This window comes from Grus americana, chromosome 1 (genome assembly GCF_028858705.1).
Source record: "Grus americana isolate bGruAme1 chromosome 1, bGruAme1.mat, whole genome shotgun sequence".
NCBI classification, from domain to species: Eukaryota; Metazoa; Chordata; class Aves; order Gruiformes; family Gruidae; genus Grus; species Grus americana.
Window position 1 is genome coordinate 158,565,939 of NC_072852.1, and position 22,416 is coordinate 158,588,354.

General features: G+C 44.4%; 1 long non-coding RNA gene across 1 annotated transcript; it reads left to right on the forward strand.

The window, feature by feature from the left end:
• The first annotated feature begins 98 nt into the window (after positions 1–98).
• LOC129201590 (uncharacterized) lies at positions 99–11,192 on the forward strand. Its single transcript, XR_008575444.1, has 3 exons — positions 99–7,288; positions 9,689–9,784; positions 9,967–11,192. It is a non-coding gene; the product is annotated as an uncharacterized LOC129201590 (long non-coding RNA).
• The last annotated feature ends 11,224 nt before the right edge of the window (positions 11,193–22,416 follow it).

Here is a 22,416-nt window from a genome sequence, read left to right on the forward strand (position 1 = left end):
GGGGCACCAGCAGCAGCAGCAGCAGCAGGTGTTGGCTGCAGGCGGGGGCTGCGCTGGAGGGAATTTTGAACGGGGACTGGGTTGAGGCGTGTGGGGAGGCGGCGGGAGGAGGCGTCCCCGGACTAGGCCTGGAGAGAAACGGGGGCTCTTGTTTCGCGGCCGGCAGCGCTCGGTGCCTGGGGGGGTCGGCAGCGGCTGAATGACCAGGTTATGGGGTTGAGTGCACGTCTGTGGGCGTCAGCCACCAGTAGCTGTGTTTTTTAAAAACTCTTGGTCCGTCGAGAAGAAGCATATTTTAATATTGTAGTGACTAGAGGGAGAATTTAAACAACGATGGTTATTTAGTTGCTGAATTTAGGTCAGTTATGTGGTTTGGAGAGTTCATGTTGCTTGCCATCATTTTTACTCATCCACACGTGGAAAATACAGAATGCTAGTGATAATTCAGAAGAATTAAAGATGATTGTGTAGCGATTGCTTGAAAATAAGATTCTCACCGACTTCAAGAAGTAGAGATACGGTCTTTGCTATGAGTTGGGTGTCCAGAGTGACATCAGGCGATTTTTATGGCAGCTGTCGGCACGCTGGGTCTGCGTGGTGGTCACAAACAGGAGAGGCTGACTGCATGGCTCGTGTTTTCTGTACCAACATACAGCTGTCCCCTGGGCTGGGCTTTATTGTACAATAAAAATACTAGTGTGTTCAACAGTGTGTTCGAAACACAGCTTTAAACTGTGTGAGAGAAGACAGCACCAATATTCTACAACAATGCTTGCGGTATTTATATATTGGGTATTTCACAGATATGTAAACAATCCTGTTTGGCAAGGTATTTAGTCAGAGAACATATTTTCTTCCATTATCAGTGTATAAAACTCATGTAAATTAGGATTTTATATTAGTTGATGGAAGATGCCATCACCAAGTGGAACTTTCTTTTTCCACATGTTCACCTGCTGGAAAATAAGCGTGCTCTGGCTTCTGCTCCAAGTTTCTCACCATTATTCAGCTGTCTGGATGTTGTCAAATGCTGGGATCCAAATATTCCGTCTCTCTGAGAAGTGAACCCGGCAGGGCAGCTCAATGTAGCTGCTATCAGTGACCACCCCTTAAGTCCGAGCACTGCCAATCTCACAGGCAGTTTGCTGGCCTGGGCGTTATTATCGTAAAATGTAAGTGTTAAGGATAGAAGTGGAGGAGATCAGCTGAAACTGTCAATTACTGATTGACAGAAGTAATCAAGCTGAAAAAGACGGAGCTTTTAGGTTACCTTGCCTAAAAAATGTCAAGCTAAAGTGAGATGCAGAAGCATAAAGCTGAGTGAAAGGCACCAGCGCAGCCTGCGTGAGTTGTACGCCTTTCACTGGGAGCTGAACTGCAGACGGTGTTGAGGTAGCGGCTCCTTGAGCCATAGCTCACGTTCGGGGAGCCCAGCAGAGCAAGGGAAAGAAAAATGCTTCAGAATAATGCCAGGTTAATTTATCTTGGGTAGAGATCACAGTATTCCAATTATTACTTAACACCAATTAAGCCTTTAGTAAAAGGGGACTGAGAAGATTTGTTAATCCTGAAGCAGTTACAGTTTCAACCTAAACTTCAACCTCAATTTAGAACAAAGGAATGCGAGAAAGAAGGAGAGTTAAGGAAATCTTTGTATTAATTTCCTGGGGTTTTATTTTCTTCATTGCTTTCTTTCCTGTACTTAATGGATGCTTACGTGCTCTGGTATAGTTTATATTTTTGGTGTTGGTTTGCATCTTTCTTGGTCTGATTTTTGCATTCTCTCTATTTTTCCTCCCTTTTCAGTCCACCTGCTGTATTTCTCCTGCTTTTGGTTATTCACATGCTGTTTCCAGAGCAGGCCTTGTAGAACATGTATCATATTAAATCCATCCAGGTGTAACCCCTTACACTGGAAAACTATTTTCTTATGCTTTCTGCATACAGCAAGCTGCTACCAGTTTACTTCCTATTTTCTCTGTTCAATTTCTTAGCCCAAATCTCATTTCAATACTTAAAACTCTTGTCTGCATAAGCACAGCATTTGAGGTAGGCTAGCTAATACCCGGTAAAGTCCTGAGCAATGCAAATGAACATGTGAATGTGCGGAGGAAGGAGAGACTCTCATTCTTTAATCTTCTGGTCCATGGGAATAGGGTTGGACTAGTCTATTTTTGCCACACTTTTTCTGCGATAGCGTTCCTTCTGGAATATAAGGGTCCTTTATAGTGGCCCAAGTATTGCTAATATGTCAAAGGCTAGGAAATTTAGATAGGTATATTAGATTCCAACTCATGGCTATATATTTTATGATGGATAAATTCTCTTTTTATGAATATCTGGCTATGTAATGAAATCTGTTAATTTAAATGTGAAGGAATTGCTTTTTAATTTTGCAACATAAGGCAGCTCTTACACCTAGCTACTCAAAATCAGGTTTCTGTGGTTTTAGGGGGACATTTAAGTAGATTCTGATTGATTTTCAAGTGTGCTGAGTAACTCTTCTGAAATCCAGAAGTATTCACTGCCAGCAGTCATTGAAAATCATAATGCTTTTTTTTACATGCTTAAATATGAATTAAGAGTCTAAGCTCCCACCTTTGAAAATGCTGATTATAAATCTTTTCTGAGCTTCTGAATTAATATTTTTAATTAAACATCTAAGAAAACATGGTTTCTTAGATGCATGGTATCATTTTATAACTTTAATCTGACATCACTCCTGGAAATAGAAGTTTATTATGAAAACAATATATGGTGCATAATAATCTAAATTTGTCATCAAGTATGAAAATTGTGAAAGGTATGTGATTTGGCATGTCTCAATGAGAATATATGTTGTGTGTTATAATAACCTATACACTACTGTAAACACCTCTGACAGATTTGATATGCCAAAGACAGCTGGGTTTGAAGAAACTGTGGCTGTTTATCAAAGAATGACATTATCCCCAATCTAAACTTGGGACCTGTTAACTTTCAGTAGCGCATCAGACAATCCCTTGGATTCTTTTCCTTGGATTATAAATACAGCTTTTCATACCAGCGACTTAGATTTATACGCAGTAGGAACAACAGAGATGACCTTTCCTACTAATCTTGTGTCGGAATAGATTTGTTTAGAAGAATGTATAAAAATAATTCTAAAACTGTAAAATAATTTTTTTTTTCTGTATTTCAGTGCGAAATAACTAAAGGCTGAGGGGCATGTGGGGATCAGAAACAGACCATTTTTTTCTTTTCTCAAACTTCTTAATAAAAGATCATCCAGATATTTTGTTTGTTTTAGGCTAGAGATGTTTAAAAAGTTCAACTCTCACTCTGAATTAGAAACTTAACTTTTGGCCAAGTTCCTTAATTTTTTCTTTTCCTGAGGATGCGGATGCACAGCAACACATGCATGTGCTGTCTGTACAGGTATCAAGAGCACCTTTACTAATTTTCTGAAAGTGATCAGCAAACTGTTGTTTGATTAGCCAGTATTATTTCTTGAGTTAAAAAGTAGTGATATCCATAACACTGACTAATTTTAACTACTGTATCATAGTTCTTGAGGGTCTGAAAAGATTTTGAGGTCCTCTGTGGAGGAGGAAATGACGAGCAGATGATAAGCAGAACCACTATAACGTACAGAAAAATACAGGATTTTAGCGTGGCATGCCTAAGTCCCCATTTTTTTGTGATGGGCTGGAGGACTCAGCTGTTTGCATTGGATGACTTTCTCTGGGAAGGATGAAAGAGCAAGCGAGATGCTCACATTCTGCAGATGTGGATATTGCCCACCAGTGAGGTCAGAAACTGTCTTGGCTCTAACGTCCCTTGGGACCTTAGGCTAGTCAGAAGGTGAATTACCCAAACCAAACTGAAACCATTTGTATTAGTGGTAATTCTGTACTTCATACTGATAAAATGTATTTATTAGGCAATTTGTTCATTAGACAATTTGTTCATTTGACATTGATAACAATGTAATTGTTTTATTATTCTAGTTTTTCATGTGATCTCAGCTTTCTCGTTGCGTCCATTCGTCACTAATTAGCCCATTCATACCGTGATATATCAGTAACATGCTTACTGTAATGCATATTTGTTAGATACTGATTTTTGTGAAACTATGACATGTACAGGGGACTGGTGTTTTTTGTAGTGTTATGTTGGTCACAAACTCTGTGAGTGTGGATAACGTCAGGTAACAAATATGCATTGCATAAAAACTTTCCCTGTTGAACTGCACGAGACTCTTTGGGAACATTTCTGGCTTTGTAATTGTGGTGCTAAATGGAAGGTCCTTACTTTAATTAAGGAAGGTGTCATCATAACTCGTACTTCTGGATGGCAACATTTGGATGCTATGCATTTCTCAGGGTCTTTGTTAGGGATTTTGTATTCCTTCATTGTTCTTGATAAATGCAACCGCTTTGTTCTGCAGTGGCAGCTGTTACAATTCATTCGCATGCTGGGACTGCACTGGGGACTGCTGGCAGGAGGTCGCTCTGGCTATTCTCTCCCCTTGGCTGATGGTGAACTAACCTGGCCAGGATCCAGTGGAACAAACCTTTCTGCTCCCACTGCCGCAAAGGAAGAATTAATAGCTTTGGCATGTTTGTACAATCTCTGAATGCTGAACTCAATTCCATGTATGTTTTCACTCTGAAGTTTCACTCTGTTTCTATCTGTTGCTTCTTCAGAAGATCAGCATGGTTAGGGATGGTAAAGAATGTTATTGCCGCTGCTAGCATTACCTTTATTCTGAACATTGTGTTAAGATCTGAGACTCCTTAACATTTGATTCTCAGTCCAAAAAACTGATGCCCTCTGCAGTAGTGTCATCAGTCATCCAAGTGAGTTACTTATCTGGAGATTATTGCTATTTATAATTACAAACACTGTGTTACAGCCTCTAAATATGAGAACTTGGTACATTTTGCATCTTGTTGCAAGCTCCTAGGCCATTTTCACTTCCATTAAGAAATTGATTCCTTCTAAGATGCAGAAAATTACATTGCGCCTCTCTTTAGCTTTAACTCACACAGATTCATGTAAATTAGAAGATGAAGCCCTTTGTTTATCCAGAAATTGTCAGAGCATGGGTGACTGCAGAGTAACCCTGAGGCTCTGCAGATGTCTGTCATACTTTCTTCAGTGATCATTCCTCCAGGTCATTTCTTTCATTTATGGAGACGTTTGCCTCCTAGCCCCGTTCTCCAAAGCATTCCAGCAATCCCTCTCAGCCTCACATTACCTGTACATTTAAGAAGTACATTATCTACTCTGTGATCCAAGATATTTCTAAACATAGTGAGTTGCAGAAAGGAGCGCATGGAACTCTCCTTGATTTACTCTTCTGTTTCAATAGAATATTATGTCACTGAGAAGTGTTTTCTGGCTTTGCATGTGTGCTGTTGGAAGTTTAATATTATGGTTCTCTGATAAAAAGAAGCAGTGGCAAAGTTTATTAAAGTCAACATCTGTTGTTCACAAAATCTGCTACACTGGGTGTAGGAGGAAAAATAGTTTGGTTTGACACAACTTAGCGAATCCATTCTGGACACTGTTTGTCTTTCAGAAGATTTCAGTGTACTGAAGACTGTATTTGCTTTAATAGTGCCTAGGAACTGAAGTTAAACTGAAAGGTTTAATTATTGGCTTCTCCTTATTTTCTTCTTTTAACTTGCACATTGTCATAAATTGCCATATATAACAGGATCTGGTTTGCTACCAACTGTATACTTTTGAATATAAACATACACACACACTCTCTAAAAGTGTTAGCAAGCAAGGAAACAAATCTGTAAATATCTAAAAACTGATTGACAGATGTGGCTATGGCCCAGCAAAATCTGTGAAAGTCCTGGTACTGCTTAGAGATGTCTTCTAGCTCACGGCGTGCCCAAAGGACAGTTCAGGCATCGCTTAACTGTGCTCCATGAGTCTTAGGTGGGGAAATGTTTACATGGCTATTGCTGGCTACTTTAAGTCCTTCTGGTGTCATGCAAAGCTACGCTCAATGCTCAGCAACCTAGTGACATCATCAGTGCATGTGCTCCATTCATCAGTGCTTTCAGGAGTTTGCATCTTGCTGCACTTGGTAATCCAAGCAAGTGTGTATTCTTGAAGCCTTGCATTTAGTGCCTTATCTAAAACCAATCTGAGCCTATCTGGAGAGATGATACTTGTCTTGGAGTCAAGTATCTTTGGCGTGAATCTTTCTTTACAAGACCTGCTCTTCTGAGCACAGGAGAAATTAACTGTAGAGAGACGATGTCCTGCCTTACAGCCCCCCTGTTTTCCCAGCCGCATCACTAGCTGAAAAGCCTTTCCCTTACCATTTCCCTGAGTCCTTGTATCCATACTGTCTCAACTGAGCAGAAGCTCCCTACCTTCTGTATCCTATATTGTTTCCCTCTCAGCTGTCCTACATTCACTCTCTTTTCTGCAATCTCCCTCCCTAGGAAAGGTCAGCCAGAAACAATGTTGTTCAGGAGCTTCCAATCCCGATCAACTGTGCTGTCACCTCAGTTCTTACAAGTGTGCTTTCCGTCTTTTACAGCTACCTGAAAAGCAATGGTTTAGTATGGTGTCCGTGATCTCTACCCCACCTGTTTGTGCTCTGTAGTTTTGGTTGCAAATTTATGAAAGAGATGCATAGAAAATTGATTATTATATATTGTACTGGTTTTGGCTGGGATAGAGTTTCTTCAGAGTTGTTACTATGGGGCTATGTTTTGGATTTGTGCTGAAAACAGTGTTGATAACTCAGGGATGTTTTCGTTACTGCTGAGCAGTGCTTACACAGAGCCAAGGCCTTTTCTGCTCCTCACACCACCCCACCAGCGAGGAGGCTGGGGGTGCACAAAGAGTTGGGAGGGGACACAGCCGGGACAGCTGACCCCAACTGACCAAAGGGATATTCCATACCATATGATGTCATGCTCAGCATATAAAGCTGGGGAAAGAAGAAAGAAGAGGGGGATGTTCGGAGTGATGGCATTTGTCTTCCCAAGCAACCGTTGCACATGATGGAGCCCTGCTTTCCTGGAGATGGCTGAACCCCTGCCTGCCCATGGGAGGCGGAGAATGAATTCCTTGTTTTGCTTTGCCTGCGTGTGCGGCTTTTGCTTTCCCTATTAAACTGCCTTTATCTCAGCCCACAGGTTTTCCCCCTTCTACCTTTCCAGTTCCCTCCCCCATCCAACCAGGGGGGAGTGAGGGAGCAGATGCGTGGGGCTGAGCTGCTGGCTGGGGTTAAACCACAACATATGTTGACCAAATGAAGAATGCTCTTTGAGTAAGTCTGAAAGACCTGGTCACACTATGCTTTTTTTTTTTTTCTCATGCTGAGGTCAGTCAGCTGGAACTCAGCTGAAATTAATGGATCAAAGCTGTTATAAAATTGCACAGGAATGGCTCTTACAGCCATTGCAAAGACTTTGATAGGCTGGAAGAGAAGATCTGGGAATGGTGCAGGTAATAACATTTACATTGTACATGTGGCTCATTAAAATCCAGATTTTAAATAAAGCTGAGCCTCATAAGAGCTTCTCTGATACACCATTAAATGTCTCCTGACCTTCTCTGAGCTTCTTGCTATATGAAGTTAACCATGTGAGGTATCCTGACCTCCACTTGAAGTTATGAGTTCCACATCACAAAATCTGCTTTCCTTTTACAACCCAGTCTTTGGTTAGTGCCAAGTGGAAAAATCTTCTGCAAGATGCTACAGGGGCAACAAATTACTGGAGTCCACATGACAGCTTTTAGCCCCAGACATGTTTGGCACTTCTTTTCCTCAGCATTTGTAAATCAATAGGTTATATGACACGAATAAGTTTAGGAGAAAGGTGAAGCACAGGACTTCATCCACAGTGAGTACTTCAAAGGTCCTGTAGCATCACACGACTTTTATTTATGTGGGACTGGTCATCCCAGTTTTAACCTTTGAACTTTGGGACATGGAGCCTTGCCTTGATCGCCTGGTTACTTCAACAAGCGAAGCCCAATCATTTCCTTTGGAGACTGGATCTAAGATCAGAGGTCTCTCACATGTCCATTCTGCAATTAATCCCATTAGCTGAAAAACAGCAGAAAAAAAAGAAGCTCATTGCACTTTAGCCTTCTGGGAAAACTCTAAGGATAGTAACATTATACTCAGAAGTTGGAGGACTTGTTTCCATGGGGAATTCATAGGTCTTTGCCAATGGCAGCAAATCAGGCTGAGGATGTCTGAGCAATGACATCAGGCACACCGTCCCTGGAGTCAAGAGGCGAGTTGGTGATAAAGTCAGAAGGAGGCAGGCTTGGCAAACTGCACTGCGCCTATGCCAGCTTGCACTGGGGCACGCGGCGAGGTTTTGGCCTTGGGCTTTATAGCATGATGGACAGGGGCAGAGCTAATGAAAGGGGTGGTGAAAAGGAGACCTAGGGAAAGATCATCTGCAGGACGGAATTTATGGTGCTATTTGTTTTGTGGTTTAATTGCTGCTTTCAGTCCTCCAATTTTACATGCTCCAAAGGGAATATTTGCTCCCTGTGGGTTTTGGGGTGGGTTTTTTTGGTTTGGTTTTATGGATTGCTGGTTGGTTGGGTTTTTTTCCCAGACAGAATAACTGGAGGGTTTCTGGGCAGTGAGTTTAGAATTTTGACCCTTAAGAAAATGAATCACTTCCAGATTAAGGGAGATACATCAGCCCTCAGTTTGGATCAAGATCAGATTTACCCCATTGTTGTACAGTGGCCAAATCAGCCTTAGGTAGCCAACTGTGTTTATTAACTTGTCATCCTCTTGGATGCTCAGTTCGCTTTGAGCTCTTGGCCTTGTCTAAATGCTGGGCTGAGGTTATAGGCCCTCATGTGGTCTGTACCCTGTCTAAACCAGAAGTCAGGTCTGAATTTGTATTAGCAAAGAAGGAGGTCAGTTCAGTTGATTGGTGAGATTGGTCAGTTGATTTGTCAAATAAGACTTGGTAGAAAATAATGGTTTTGCATCAATTTTGCATTACTGCATCAATCTATTAAAATTCTTAAAATCTTTCTTTCAATATATATTAGAGGGATCCCACAGAAGGAGATGCAGCAGAAATGTATCTCAGTAGATGCTTTGATGTCACTGCAGTTAATACCTTGTAAGCGCAGGGCATTTTCCTAGGAGTATACAAATCAGAGAATCGGAAGCCAGCTGTGTCATCTAGTCCTGTCCCTGCCAGTGCAACATCCTATGACATTTGCTGTGGTAGCTGTTGAGAACTTTTAAGACCACATTATGTCAGCAGTCATTGTGTTTGCATTGACACAGCCCCAAACGGGGGAAGGAAGAGGCTCTGCCAGTACAAACACAGCAGACAAGCTGTTTAGTCCCTTCAGCCCTCTCGTTCCCAGTCAGCTTATACTTAAAGAATATCATTAGCATCAAATGTTTGTCCTCTCACCCCCTGCCTAGGGGAAGTGTGCAACCAACCACATACCTTCTTCTGAAACAAATTTCTTGTTTTCTATTTGCTCACGCCGTGCAGGTTAGTGCATGTTTATTTTAATGTTCATATGACAAAGTATTTATGTGCAAAGTCCCAGTCCCGGGGCTTGCCTGTGTAATACTGAATACTGTCTCATAATAATTAATACTGAACTCCACTTACAGTTTCATACTGTTTATTCAACTACTGCCAAGAACATTTCTCCTTTCTTTTCACAGGACAGGCAAATTTTCTGCAGACTGGCAGTTTGTGGGCACCCCAAGTGGCTTGGCCTGAGCAGATTGTGCTGACTGGAGACCGAGCAGGGCTCTCAGGTAACTACATGTGAATCCATCAAGAAGATGTTGGAGGATGTCACATGCCATTTTGGGGCCTTCTTTTTCCTGGACTGACCTCAGTCTGTCCTTCTCTCTTGTCCTCTTTCTGGCTTTGTTCAGTGGAGGATTGTAGAGGAGAGTTTGGTTTCTACAACTCTACCATTCTTTGACTCTTGCAGACCCACCTCCACATTTCAGGGTAGCAGAGTGGTCAGAAATGTCACATAGTCATCCCTCAGATACGTCCCAAGGAAACTGATGGGCCAAAGTAGTTTGTTACCAAGGAGGTGAAACTGGATAGCTGGCAGTCAAACAGCAGCCGAGTGTCTCTTCTGACAGCCAGCTCTACTGGATACTCGTGTAACTGTGTGAAACCGAGTGGTGACTTGCAGAGCTTGCGAGAGGTCTCATCACCAGCCCCTGGCCAAACATCCAGAGACTCCAGGGAACCTGAAGACAGACACTTCATGGTTTCATGAAGATGTACTCCTTTAAGGTCCTGTGTTTATGGGTTCTTGCTCTGGCCACCTTTTACAAGTTTTCTAGTTTATTGTTTGAGGCTGATAATAATCTCAAATTCATCAAGTGTTGTTTTTTCTCCTCCAGTAGTTACATCCCTTTCTTTACCTTTCCAAGGACACTCTCCTCAGCTTTCCTTCTTTCTTTCTTCCTGTTCTTCTTAGGGAGCCTTAAATCTTCCAGTGGCCATTGCTTTTTTTTTTTTTTTTTTGTTATCAACTTGAGGAAGGTTTAGTCATGTGTTACTTGTGCTAACAGTCTCTTGTACTAACTGCAGGCAGCATGGCCTACGCTTGTACCTGCACATACCTCGAGATATTGGTTCAGCAGCAGGAGCACGGAAGCCACCAAAGCAGTAGCCATGCTGGTAAAGCTAATACATGTTGCAACTTAGGTGTTCATCCAGATGGATGGCCTATTGCTGGCTCTGTGTGCTGGAGTACGTGGTCCTCCTGGAGCCGACTGAGTTCCTGTCAGAACTGCAGGAGCGTAATAAGCGTAGGCTTCCTCCTTCTGCACCTTAGAGATGGTGAGAAACTGCTGAGGAGAGCAAGGGAAGAGGATGACAGAAATATTAATAAAAAAGGTCTTCCATTTCCCACTTTACTTTTCCCAGTCCCAAAGCAGCTGTAAAAATAAGACTGCATCTTTGGAAGATACATATACGTTTATTACACCATTTATATGACAGCAGGTCTTTTGACTAACCTGCAAGCAATTGATAAAAGGATTTTTCAAGCCGTGAGGACTGGTTAGAGCCTCAAGGGACCACAGGGATCATCGGTAATGCTTTCTGCCCAGGGTACTGTGGTTACAGAAGGAGACTTGCTACTTTCACAGTCGTGGAGCTTCCCATTCTTCATTTGCAGGGCTAATGTTGTGCTTATTGCAGACACAATAAAATATAGCAGAAAAAAATCCCAGCTCTTCTCATGTTTATATTTATGCCATTTAATCTTTGGCCAGAAACTTCATGGGGTTCATTTTCAGATACCAGCACATGGAAATACCCACAAAAATATGCAGATATACTCATGTACATGTAAAACAGCACTTTTTTTTTTAACTTCTACCAGAGTTGCTTTCAAGTTTATGAATATTTGGCCTGCAGGGTAAAGTGAACTTCCCTCTGGAAGGTGTAGCACAAACTCAGCATTTAAGCCTCGTTAAAGCCCTATTTTGAGAACTTAAATAGTATTACATGTTGCAGGAGCCTTGTGCCACGTCTCTGCAAGGGGAGCGGGTAGAGTTCGTTTACTGTGAAGTAATGCTTGTGTTAATAGTTACAGGTAGGGTGACTGGGAATCCATGCCTGGAAAATCTGTGATCTTGCTGATTTCGGTGCCCTCTCTGGCATCCTGTGAAAAATCTCACATGACAGCTTTGAGGGCGGCTGGATCCCTTGCCAGTCAGCTGCTCCTTTGAGATAATTCCTCTTCAGATATTCCCCGGATGGCAGAAATCCCCATCAAAACACCTGCCAGAAGGGAAAGAGCAGCAGTGCTGTGAAAACATCCTGAGGTATGTCTGGAGTGCCCTCATTTCAGATAAGCTTGTCAAAACCACTTCTAGGTCGGTAGCATCGCTCTGCTGATACAAAACTGTGTCTGAGGCCATATTTGAGACAGGAGTGGTCTGGGTGTAGCACAAAGCTCTTCTCAGGACCCTCTTACCAATCTGCTTGCAAGGTCTGGCTCTGGAGGAGCCCCCCACCCTACTGTCACCATGTCCCAAACAGTAATTTCAGGCTGCATGGCCTAGCAGAATGGTAGGCTTCGAAGTGATGCCAGAATATGATCAATAAATTGCTGGGTGCCTGCAGGAAGGGTAAGGAAAGCAGTGCTGGGAGTGGTTGTGGCAGAGCTTGCCAAAAGCGTGAGGTGACCTCCATCACGGCTATGCCCAGGTGTCCTCCCCCAGGCACCGGAGAGCAACCTGCAAAAGCCCGACTGAATTGTGCCCCACAGCTCCTGTTCCCTGGATGGACTCTCCTTTTCTGGGCAAGTGAGCACCACCATCTTGTCCTCATCAGGCCAACGTGCCGTTACCAGTCGATCAGGAGAGGTGACAAACTTCTTGGTGGCAGGAGGCAGCCCTGGTGTGCCTAGACGCCCCCGGGATGGGCTGTGGGGGAAGAGGTGATGGCTGGTTGTGTCTTCGTTTCAGTCACTGGAGAGAGGATGCTCTGCCTGCACCCTCCTGGGGGTGAGCTGCTGAAGCAAGTCTTTGAAGGGTTGTCGTCTTTCCATTTTCTCCTGACTGTCAGAAGTCAGAAGCATGTGGTTCAGCCCCTGCTCTGAGACAAGATGTCCACGTCCCATTGGAAGGTGGACACGCGAGGTTATACTCCCTTTAACTTCGCTCCTTCCCCTGTCAATGTCTGCCAGGCCCTCCTCCCCCTCTCTCCTGTATCAACCTTCAGTGAGTTGCTTCGCGATGCTCCTGCAGAAAGTCTTGCTGCATTCAGGGAACTGAATGGGCAAAAAGCTAGAGAAAATTATTCCCTGTTTTGCCGCTGTAGGGTTAGTTTCCTGCCCGCTCTGTTTTCTGCACCCATGGGGTGACAGAAGCAGGAGGGAGCAGAGGCAGCAGCCTGACCCCACAAGCGGCACTTCTCTGTCTCCTCGCTGTAGCTGCAAAGGGACAGCACGGCCTCCGTCACCCTTGCATGGCACACGGGACGCTCTCGAGACAGAGCATCTCCCAGTTCCTCCTGCAGCGAGGGAAGGAACCGCTGCTCGCCGAGGCAGAGACGCCCCAAAGCTGTGTGAGGGAGCGAAGAGAGCTATGCCCACGTTGCAGACTTTATTTCATTGCTGCTTATTATGGAAAGTTGGGAAGTGGACTGTCCCCACGGTATTTTTGACCATGAAGGCCTTGTTGCTCACCAGTAACCTAATCCCAGAGAGGCAGGGGGATCCTGAATACTGATGCGCAGAGGGTAATGTCTGGTGCCGTTCTTTGCATCAGCCTTTTTAACCCACACGGCAGCTCGCCACGGACCCTGAAAACAGCAAGCATAAAAAACCATGCCAATGGACATATAAAATGAACAGAATAAAAATGAAGTAAATTGCATTTCTGACACATAGTGTCAGACGTTGATCAAGATAACTTTAGGTTTTGATAGTGCTAAGCAGTTTAATTTCCCCATTCTCATACATTAGCAAAATCTGTCTGCGTATAATGTCCCTTGTACTTTAGAAAAATATCTACACATTAAAAGAACCCCTTGTTTTCAATTTAATGCAAGCACATCTCACAGTGATTTTATTTATTTCATACTTGACAAACCCCCCCCCTCTCCCAGCAATGAAAATTTCCCAGGACAATGGAAAGGCAGCACCAGTTTTTCCCTTAGTCACAGAGCTCATTTTTTCCTGTAATTGTATGCTAACACCTCTGACACTATGACAGATATCAGAGGCAACGCTCTGGCACCATCCCGGCGGGTCGGTAGTTGAGGCAATGGCAGGGCTGTAACGCGTGCTTCTGACTTCAGGTTTCACTTTCCCGGGGAAGGACCATGCCAGGGTATTTCCTCTTTCCTCAGAGGTGTGGGGAGCAGAATGAGGGGACCGCTGGCCTGACGGTGCCTGGCCGTGTCAGGTGTCCAGCTTCAGTCTATTTGCTGGTGCCGAAGGGATCCAGCTGCAGAGTTAAAGATCCAGATGTGTTCGGGGGTGCTGGAAGTGAGACGTGCTCACCTGGGTTCAGAAAGCTCACCGTGTGTTTTTAAATAGGTGGATGCCAAAGGTTTTGTGCGGTCTTTTTTTAAAGAAATGTATGTATGCGTGTATACGCGTAGAGTTCCTGTACACACATGTGGATACACACATATTTCAACGTAAACTTAATTTCTCTTAGGTGTATGCATAGTCAGGAGCATTGACCGGCATAGCAGGGCTATTCCAGGAGGGTTATACATCCTAAATGTACTGAAATTAGGGAACAGATTATTCCCAACACTTTCAGGATCCTTCTATACAGTAAAGTGAAAGGATTTTAGGAAAAGTTGCCAAGGGAGGCTGGAAGCTCCAGGATAGCAGAATAATTACTTGTGAAGAGTTGCACCTGCTGACAGAAATAAACAAACACTTCCAGGCTCTTTCTTTTAAAATAAGTAATCTTAAATATGAAAACCCCTAAATGCATCTTATTAAAGAGCTGCTTTCCAGGCCATATTTATCTGAAGAAAGCATTGCTTACAGCTACATCACATCCACATCAGATCCAAAGGACTTTGCTGCTGGGGACCGAGGTCAAACATAAGCTCTTAAGCACATCCATAACTTGAGCATGCCATGCATTACTTGATGCTTAGAGCTACCCATGCCTGGGTGATAGGCCACCTCTGTGCCACTGTGAACTTTATCAAATTAGAATTTGGGGTGCTGGCTTAGTGAATTAGGAGCCCTAGTTTGTATAGTGGACTTTATTCTAACAGGATTGTGTTTCCATTCCAGCACAAACGTGTCCCATTGCACTAGGTGGCTTTGAATCAGAGATATCACAGGGCGTGTATATTAAAGTCCGTAATTCAAAGATTCATCACCTCCCTATTCTCCTTCCCTGTGTCTGAAGGAGGAGGTGAAATACCTGTCCAGATTGGACATCTGCAACTGTGTGGGATGAAAGGACACCAGGCCATGGAAAGATCACTATGCTGAGTGCTTTACAGGCAAACAGACACGGTTCCCCCCTCTGGAAAACTCAGTGCTACTTGAGTCAGTAAGAGAAAGTAACTGACAGTGGAAAGGTGGAAATAAATACTGCGATTGCTTAGGTACCTAGCTTGGCAGGGCCAGGGTCCCTGGTCTGCTGAGGCCATGTTACATAGTAGATGCAGTAAGTAGTGCACTTGGGCACTTCTTAGGTGTGTTTAAATTACATTTTGACTAGTTCTTAGTCATGGCTTTCCATCAGGGAACCACAGTTCCCTTTCCATAGGGAATCCATAGTCCTGGTGCTTGGCTGAGGTGGTATGACTGCTTCTCTCCATGGTCCAGCAGCCCAGCAGAAAAGACAGCCTGAGTTACTCACTGTCCTCTTAAACTAGAAATGCTGTAATAACCACAATTATGCACCTGGTGAGAGGGCTAAATGCATTTTAAATGTCTTTAAAGCAGGGCGAGGACAAGATTAGAAAAGCTCCTATTTCTGTGAAAGGAGTTTGTGCTCCTGTAAAACTGTGCCAGTGGACTTTTCTAGCCAAGAAATGAGGAGTGTCCTGGAAACACAGCAGGGTAGGCAGGAGGATGGGGAAAAAAAATGTGCAAGAGAGATGGCTTCTCACTATCTCTATTGCTGTCCATGTACAATGTGAATGCACCGGATCCAGATACGCCTGAATCCAGCTGGAGAAGGGGCAGCTGCAGCACGCCTGCAGAGGACAAGCACTGAAAACCCACAGGCTTCGTTGCCTGTACACGAGTACTCCGTTTAATTGATTTAAACGAGTCAGCTGCAGGACTCTTGGCAGGTTGGAGCCTCCGTGCTTGCAGTGGCCGATAGCCACCATCTGGCTGCATGGAGGGGCCTGCTGCTTGACGTGGAGGTGGGCGAGCAGGTGGGCGCTACGCTGCCAAGCTCCCCGTGAGCCCTGGCTTGCTGGCGGCCCAACTCCTGGAGAGCCCCTCGACCTGCTGGGAACCAGCTCAGGTGCCCGTGCAGGCTGTCCCCTTGGAGGGTTGAGTAGGTCAGACCTAGGATCGAGTGATGGGCATCGTGATGCTTGACTCAGGAGGGTCTCATGGCTCATTTGAAACTAAGCCTGAGCTAATTAGGCCTTGAAGACAGCAAGTCAGAAATATCTTGTCTGGCTCTAGGTGTCATGGCGGGAGACCAGGACCAGGAAAGCTGACCTCTCCCCCTTCTGCGCTCGGGCAGCTCCTCACCTGGCACACCTCACCAGGTTTGTGTTGGCTGGCTCAAACCCCGTCCAGGTGTCCCTCTGCCCAACCTTGCCGAGGGGTGACGGAGGAAGGATTTCCTAAATGCTTTTTCCTGATTTATAACCCCACGTGCTCAGCCCAGGTCAGCTCTGGCAGCAGGGTCATAGCCTCGTCCTTCATATCACCAACAGGGAGGCAAAGCGAGGCAAGTCTTTTTCTTCTCTCCTGTCCCACCTTTCAGCAATGCTGCAGAGCCCAAGTTACATCAAAGGGACCTTTCTGGAGATGGGGGACACCAGTTGTTTAAAAGTTTCCCATAAATTATTAAGAATTGGTACTCACAATGGAGAGAAATTAATATCGCATTTATATTCAGAGATCGGAGCAATGGAACAAGCACAGGAGCTCTCTCCTTAAACAATCATCAGCCCAATGTTATAATTAGTATTATATCTATTATATAAAACATTATACGTATATTTTATATCATTATTTCCCTCTTATACTTCACAGTTAGTTTCTGATTTTTCCTCCTCTGGATGAGGCAGGCTGTTGCCATCATGCTATCTTTATGATTTCTAACTCGGCTTCTGCAATGAAATAAAAAACCATTCCTCCCTTTGCAAACATGTGGTCATGCTTCTTAAATGAAACGGTGCGATGCTCAGAGTACCAAGGCTGTAATTCAAGTTGCTGATCACAAACTGCCAAAGTCATTTTTCTTTCAGGATATTGCCTTGCACTGAACCTGAAGATTGACTTACAATTTGGTGGACCATGCAGGATATCTGTTACTGTTAGGAAGAGCGATTAGTAAACATTGGGGAGGCATTCTCCTCAATGCTAGGTCACTATTACTCACTGGTGAATTTACACAAAAAGATAAATATTACACACAACAAGCTTAGCTGTATGCATGGTTTTTGCTCTGTTGTTTATTACATATTTCTCACTAGCAGGTAAGAGTGTTGACGTTTTGTGAGCTGTAATTTAAAACCAACAAATCAAAAATCCTTATTAAAAGAGCTTCTAAGCGTAGAAGCGGGTCGTCTTCTATTGAGAGTGGCACAGCCAGATGTTAAATTAAAAGTGCAGAAGTAAACCTTTAAAACACTGCAATTAAGTAGTACATTTGCAGAAATTGTCCCCCTCAACTGAGGCTATGTTTGTTTTGTCAATCATTTAATAAAATTGAAAGCACTATTTTCTTTTTCAAGGGATTTCATGCTGCTTTGGCTACTTCCAGCTGACTCCAGTGGCTTTGGTTATTGCTGTCCCAGTTAGCAGCTGACTGAAAAGAGCTGTGCTACAATACTCGAAATAGTCACACCAGCACTGCTTTTTGAAGACGCATTTTATCGTCAAGAACTAAAGCAATGATTAAACTGGTCCCAAATCCTCCCATCAGTTGAGCAGCAGAGAAATGTTTTTCTCGTCAGACAACGCACAAACCAGAGATATGGCTTTCTACAGAAGAAGAGTGGCAGATGCCGTAGAGAATGCTCTTAGCCAAGGCTTCTTGGATTTTCAAGTGTACTAGAGCACATGAGACTCGTTAGATGAGGCCTTTAGAAAAGAGCCCCGAGCAGTTCGGTGTTGAAGGGGAGGGCTTGGAGTGATGGAATAGCTTGAGCGTGCACACACAGGGGAGCTGACAAGGGGGAGTGGAGGCAACCTTACCCTCATTAGCAACATCTTAAGCCACAGAGAGAGAATGTCCTTTCTCATGTTTCCTGCACAGATGCTGGAGATAATTCTGAGTCTATAAAACTTTGCTGGATATAGCTCATTCCAGGTTTGAGGAGTGAATACATTCTTGTCCGGTCTTCAGACTGATGCAGCTTGGAAAAAAAAAAACCCAAACAACCCAACAACAAACATGCCAAAGCAAAGTTTCCTTCCATGTGGTCGCCTGTCAGCATAGATGTCTGCACCAGTGGGTGAAATACACACTTTTCAGTTCAGAAATAGCTTTGAAATTTAGCAGGGGGGGGAGTGTATCTGTCTACCTATGCTATTTGTTCTGTTTAAATGAGAGTTTTCCCTGTAGTCTCGCTAAGCAGCACAGTTTAACTCGGGACATTTAGCACTTACTGTTCCCTGTGAAGCTTGTTGGTTCATAAGGGGTTGGAGCGACTTCTTGCCATGTAAATCTCAGTCTAGCAAGGCACCAAGTGATAGGGTAAGGTGGCAAGTAATCCCAGCTCACGCTCAAACACATTTGCAGTTGTCATTCAGCAAAGTGCTTACATAGATTTTTCAATTTAATCTTATTGGATTTAATGGGGTTTGGAATGTCCTTAATTGCTACGGCTGAGTGATGATCTGACCTGGAGCTTCAACCAGAGGCTGTACAAAAACAAACTGTGCAAGCCTGCTCGCACCCTTGCACCCAGGCCCTGCATCTGCGATCCGCTGCTCCTTGCAGACCTCAGTAAAATGAAGACTGCGTCTCTGGTGGTCTTGAAGAGCAAACAAACATCTGCCTGGAATGGTTTAGGTGTAGCCGCTCCTGCCTTGGGCTGGAAGAATGGCCTTCTACAAGCAATTGCAACTCAATTTCCTGAGACTTCTTAGGAAATTATGCTACATGATGCTTAGACTATTACATGGATGACAAGTACAGCTACTAGCTAGTAGTCAAAATTAAAGACAATTATATTTATTATGCTGATTTTTCTGTAGCGCTCAAATCTTTTTAAGTTTACCTAGGTATCTTCTCCAAGAAGAGAAGATTGGAGGAAAGAGAATGTTTTGCCATTGGGAAGAGAATCCTTTTCAACTTACTGACTGAGAGGACATACTTTCCATCCCATTTTATCTGTTATCTCTCCCAAGGGTTGACACAGACAGAAAAAATCTAAATCATAAATGGCAATCATAAGCCCCACTTGGGCAGCTAAATCCAAAATGTATATCCCGTGAATTCCACCCTAAGCTGCCGCTTGGCTCTGGTGAAATCTACCCTGAAGCTCCGTTTCCATGGTAAAATCTCCATCTCGTTAGCTGCTGGCCATAGTTACAATTAGTCAAATCCAAGCGCTGTTGTCCAAGCACGAGACTGCGTGGATTTCCCAAAGGGACACTTTCCCTTCTATTTCACCTTGCAAGTGGAAAACCTAAGTTTAAGTCTACCCCACACCTTACATCATACTTTGCTGCCGACTGCCTGGTTGAACGCGGGCTGTGGCACCCTTCCGTTGGCAATAGGGGATGCTCAAGCCTCTTCACGCCAGGGGTAGGCACCGCTACAACAGGAGGGACTGTGAAAAACTGACTTCAAAGTAACCATCAGCCTGTGAGCTGGACTGCTCTTTTGGGAGGTAAGAGAAGGGTGATACAGAGACAGTTACACCCATAAATCATTGAACTGCGGGTAAAAAGGGGCTTTCAGTGGTCCAAGTCTTCTGATTTTGTCAGTAAGGTATTTATTGTGGGGAGTCAGGCTTACATCTTCTCTTAGAATTTACTATCTTGGCTCCTACTATAGCCATCAGAGATCTGGTTGATGCAGTCAAAGGAGCCTGGAGGATGATTCAGATGCCCTACCAGCAAGGATGGTCTTCAGTTCCCTTAACGGTGGCTCCTCGCGCCATTTGATACTCCGGGGCAGATGAGACACCTGCATAGGGCTGGCAGACATGACACAAGACGGAGAAAGCCCATGTTCTTTTTGGTGCAGCAACAGGATGCCAACCGGGATACTCCACACCACCTAAAATAGCATTAGACACCTGCTTTTAGGCAACTGAATCCTGTTTTTAGACAGACTGATTAGTTCTAGATTCATCAATTATACAGAATATCTCTCTGTGGATAGGAGTGAACTGAACTCCCATGTCGATGCCTGTATTGAGGTGCTCTCACCTGGAATCGAATCTCCTCTCCCCAGCAGGATTAAGTGGCCTAAATACAGGTGTCTACTACAATCCTGGGTACCCTACCTGGACTCCAGCTGCTGCTGCAGGAGGGTGAGGGTCTTCTCCATCAGCCCCATGCAATTACTGTGGACACACGGAGGTATCTCAGAGGGCTTTGGGCACCTGTATTTAGGCCACCACATCCTGCCCATAGCGTCTTGAAGATGTCCGGGAGGACGCTGTCAGTATGGTCAGTGCCAGGGGTGCTCTGACCTCTCTGGGAAGGGGTGAGCCAAAGTCTGCACTGATGTTGTTCACAAGACTTTTGTCACGTCTGCTGGCCGTGGCAGCTTCACTGCCGGCTTGCAAGGGCAGCACTGATTCACGCCACGATGACTTTGTGCTACGTACTGCTTTCTGGCTTGAAAAGTGTATTGGAGGCTGACGCTGAAATTCCCATTTTTTACCCTACAGTTCTCTGACCTGGTGACCCTAGCAAAATAATGCGAGCTGTGCCCTCTGACGCTAACAGCACCAATCACAGATCTCCCAGCACTTTCTTATTAGTTAGAGCTGCATTGCTAGGTTTTTTGTATTTTTACTGCCAACCCCATATCTGCAGAAGAGATTTGTGAATTTTACTTCAATATTCAGTGGTTTGAAATTCATTTTTGGTGTCAGCATAGACTTTGCAGAGTGGCACCATGTGCACTGAAATTTTATCTGAATTATTCAGACTCTGTCATTGGAGTACGCAGGCTTTGTCTGCCGCCTTTTTGGGTGAGAACAAACTTTCACCTCTGTGCACAGTAGTAAAGGCGTAAGGACAGCAGACAGCAAGAGGAATCTTACAGGCAATGGAGCCATGAAAGAGGGGGCTAAACTAAAGAAATTAATGGGGATAATCCCCAGGCACAGGAGGAGCGAGTGAATGTCCTAATGTATTTGTTTAGGGTGTCTTCTCTGACTTTTTGAGTCAAGAGATTCATTTGGCGTATACACAGAATTGTCTTTGCATGTAACTACTCTTAGATACTCTTGCTTGTGAGCATGTCTTTCCGTGGTGAGACAGCAATTCATGTCGTTCCCATCTCTTATTTTATCTCAGCGAGCAGGTGTAAGGATAACAAACTCCTTTCCAACAAACCCCTAATGCCACGTTGCCCTTTCGTGTCAGGCGAGGAGTAGCAGGGATAAAAGGAAACCTGGGTGCCAAGATGATGAAAGGTTTCCATTGTCAGCTCCAGACACAGCCATGGGCGCGATGCAGGGGAGCAAAGACGACACCCGAACTCAGACGGGCTTGGGTCAACCTGTTATTTGAGATCCACAAACCCCATCCCAGCTGTTTCAAAAATGGAAGCTTTCAATTAACAGTAAACATCCAGAGCATTTTTGTATTTGCGGATAAATGCAAACTTATCTTCTCTCTCACTAAAATAATCAGATAACTTGAGGGGATAAATTCTGCTCCCCCTTAGTCAGCTTTCAAGCTCAACTCACCATCTATAAGCCAAGGGATTCCCTGGCATGAAAATTCAGAAGCATATTTTTTTAAAAAAAGAACAGTTTTAGTGCAAACCCAGAGACTAAAAGCACAGAAATACCCTGCATGTGCGCATGCTTTCTGGGACAGTAAATTGTCTTTTGCCTGGTACTTGATTCGGTTGAACCAGTTCACAGTTACCACTGGCTGGGGGAGAAAGTAGTAGCAACTCCCTTAGAAAATAAATAATAATAAAAAAATCCTTCATTTGGTGTTTCAGAAACTTTTTATAGCTATAGTGAGATACTTGTAAAGGGCTCCCTTTCCCCTTCAGGTTGTAGAAAGGAGATGGGGAGAGAAGGGTTTACACACGGATGGCGTAAGGGTACAGATGCTTCCAGAGCCCCAGGCACGAGCCCGGACCATCCTCATCCCCTGGGGCTCCCAGCTCTCTCCAACACCCAACTACCCATCTTCAGTATGCACTGGACTTCCAGCGGGATGAGTCTGCTCACAGCGTTAATACATTGAATTTGTTTGTTGGTGGCACCTAAACACAGGTGTAAGAAGCGAGAGCACCATGCCTTGCCCGGAGGCCAGTGGGGCTGGTCTCTGAAGAGCACCCAGTTCCTCCAGCCACTGAGTTACCAAGGAATGCCTGAAGACAGGCCCTGCCGCGGGGAGGGGACACAAACAGCGACTCCTGTCACCAACCTGCAAACCTGGCACAGAATCAGCAAGCTGTGAACACCCTCGCGTCCTCCCCAGTGCCTGCGTGACAGCACAGGATCTGGTCAGCAAGGACTGAAAAAAAAAAAATAAAGAATGCCGTAAGCGCCTTTGCAATAGATACCTCCGCGGGCGCACGGC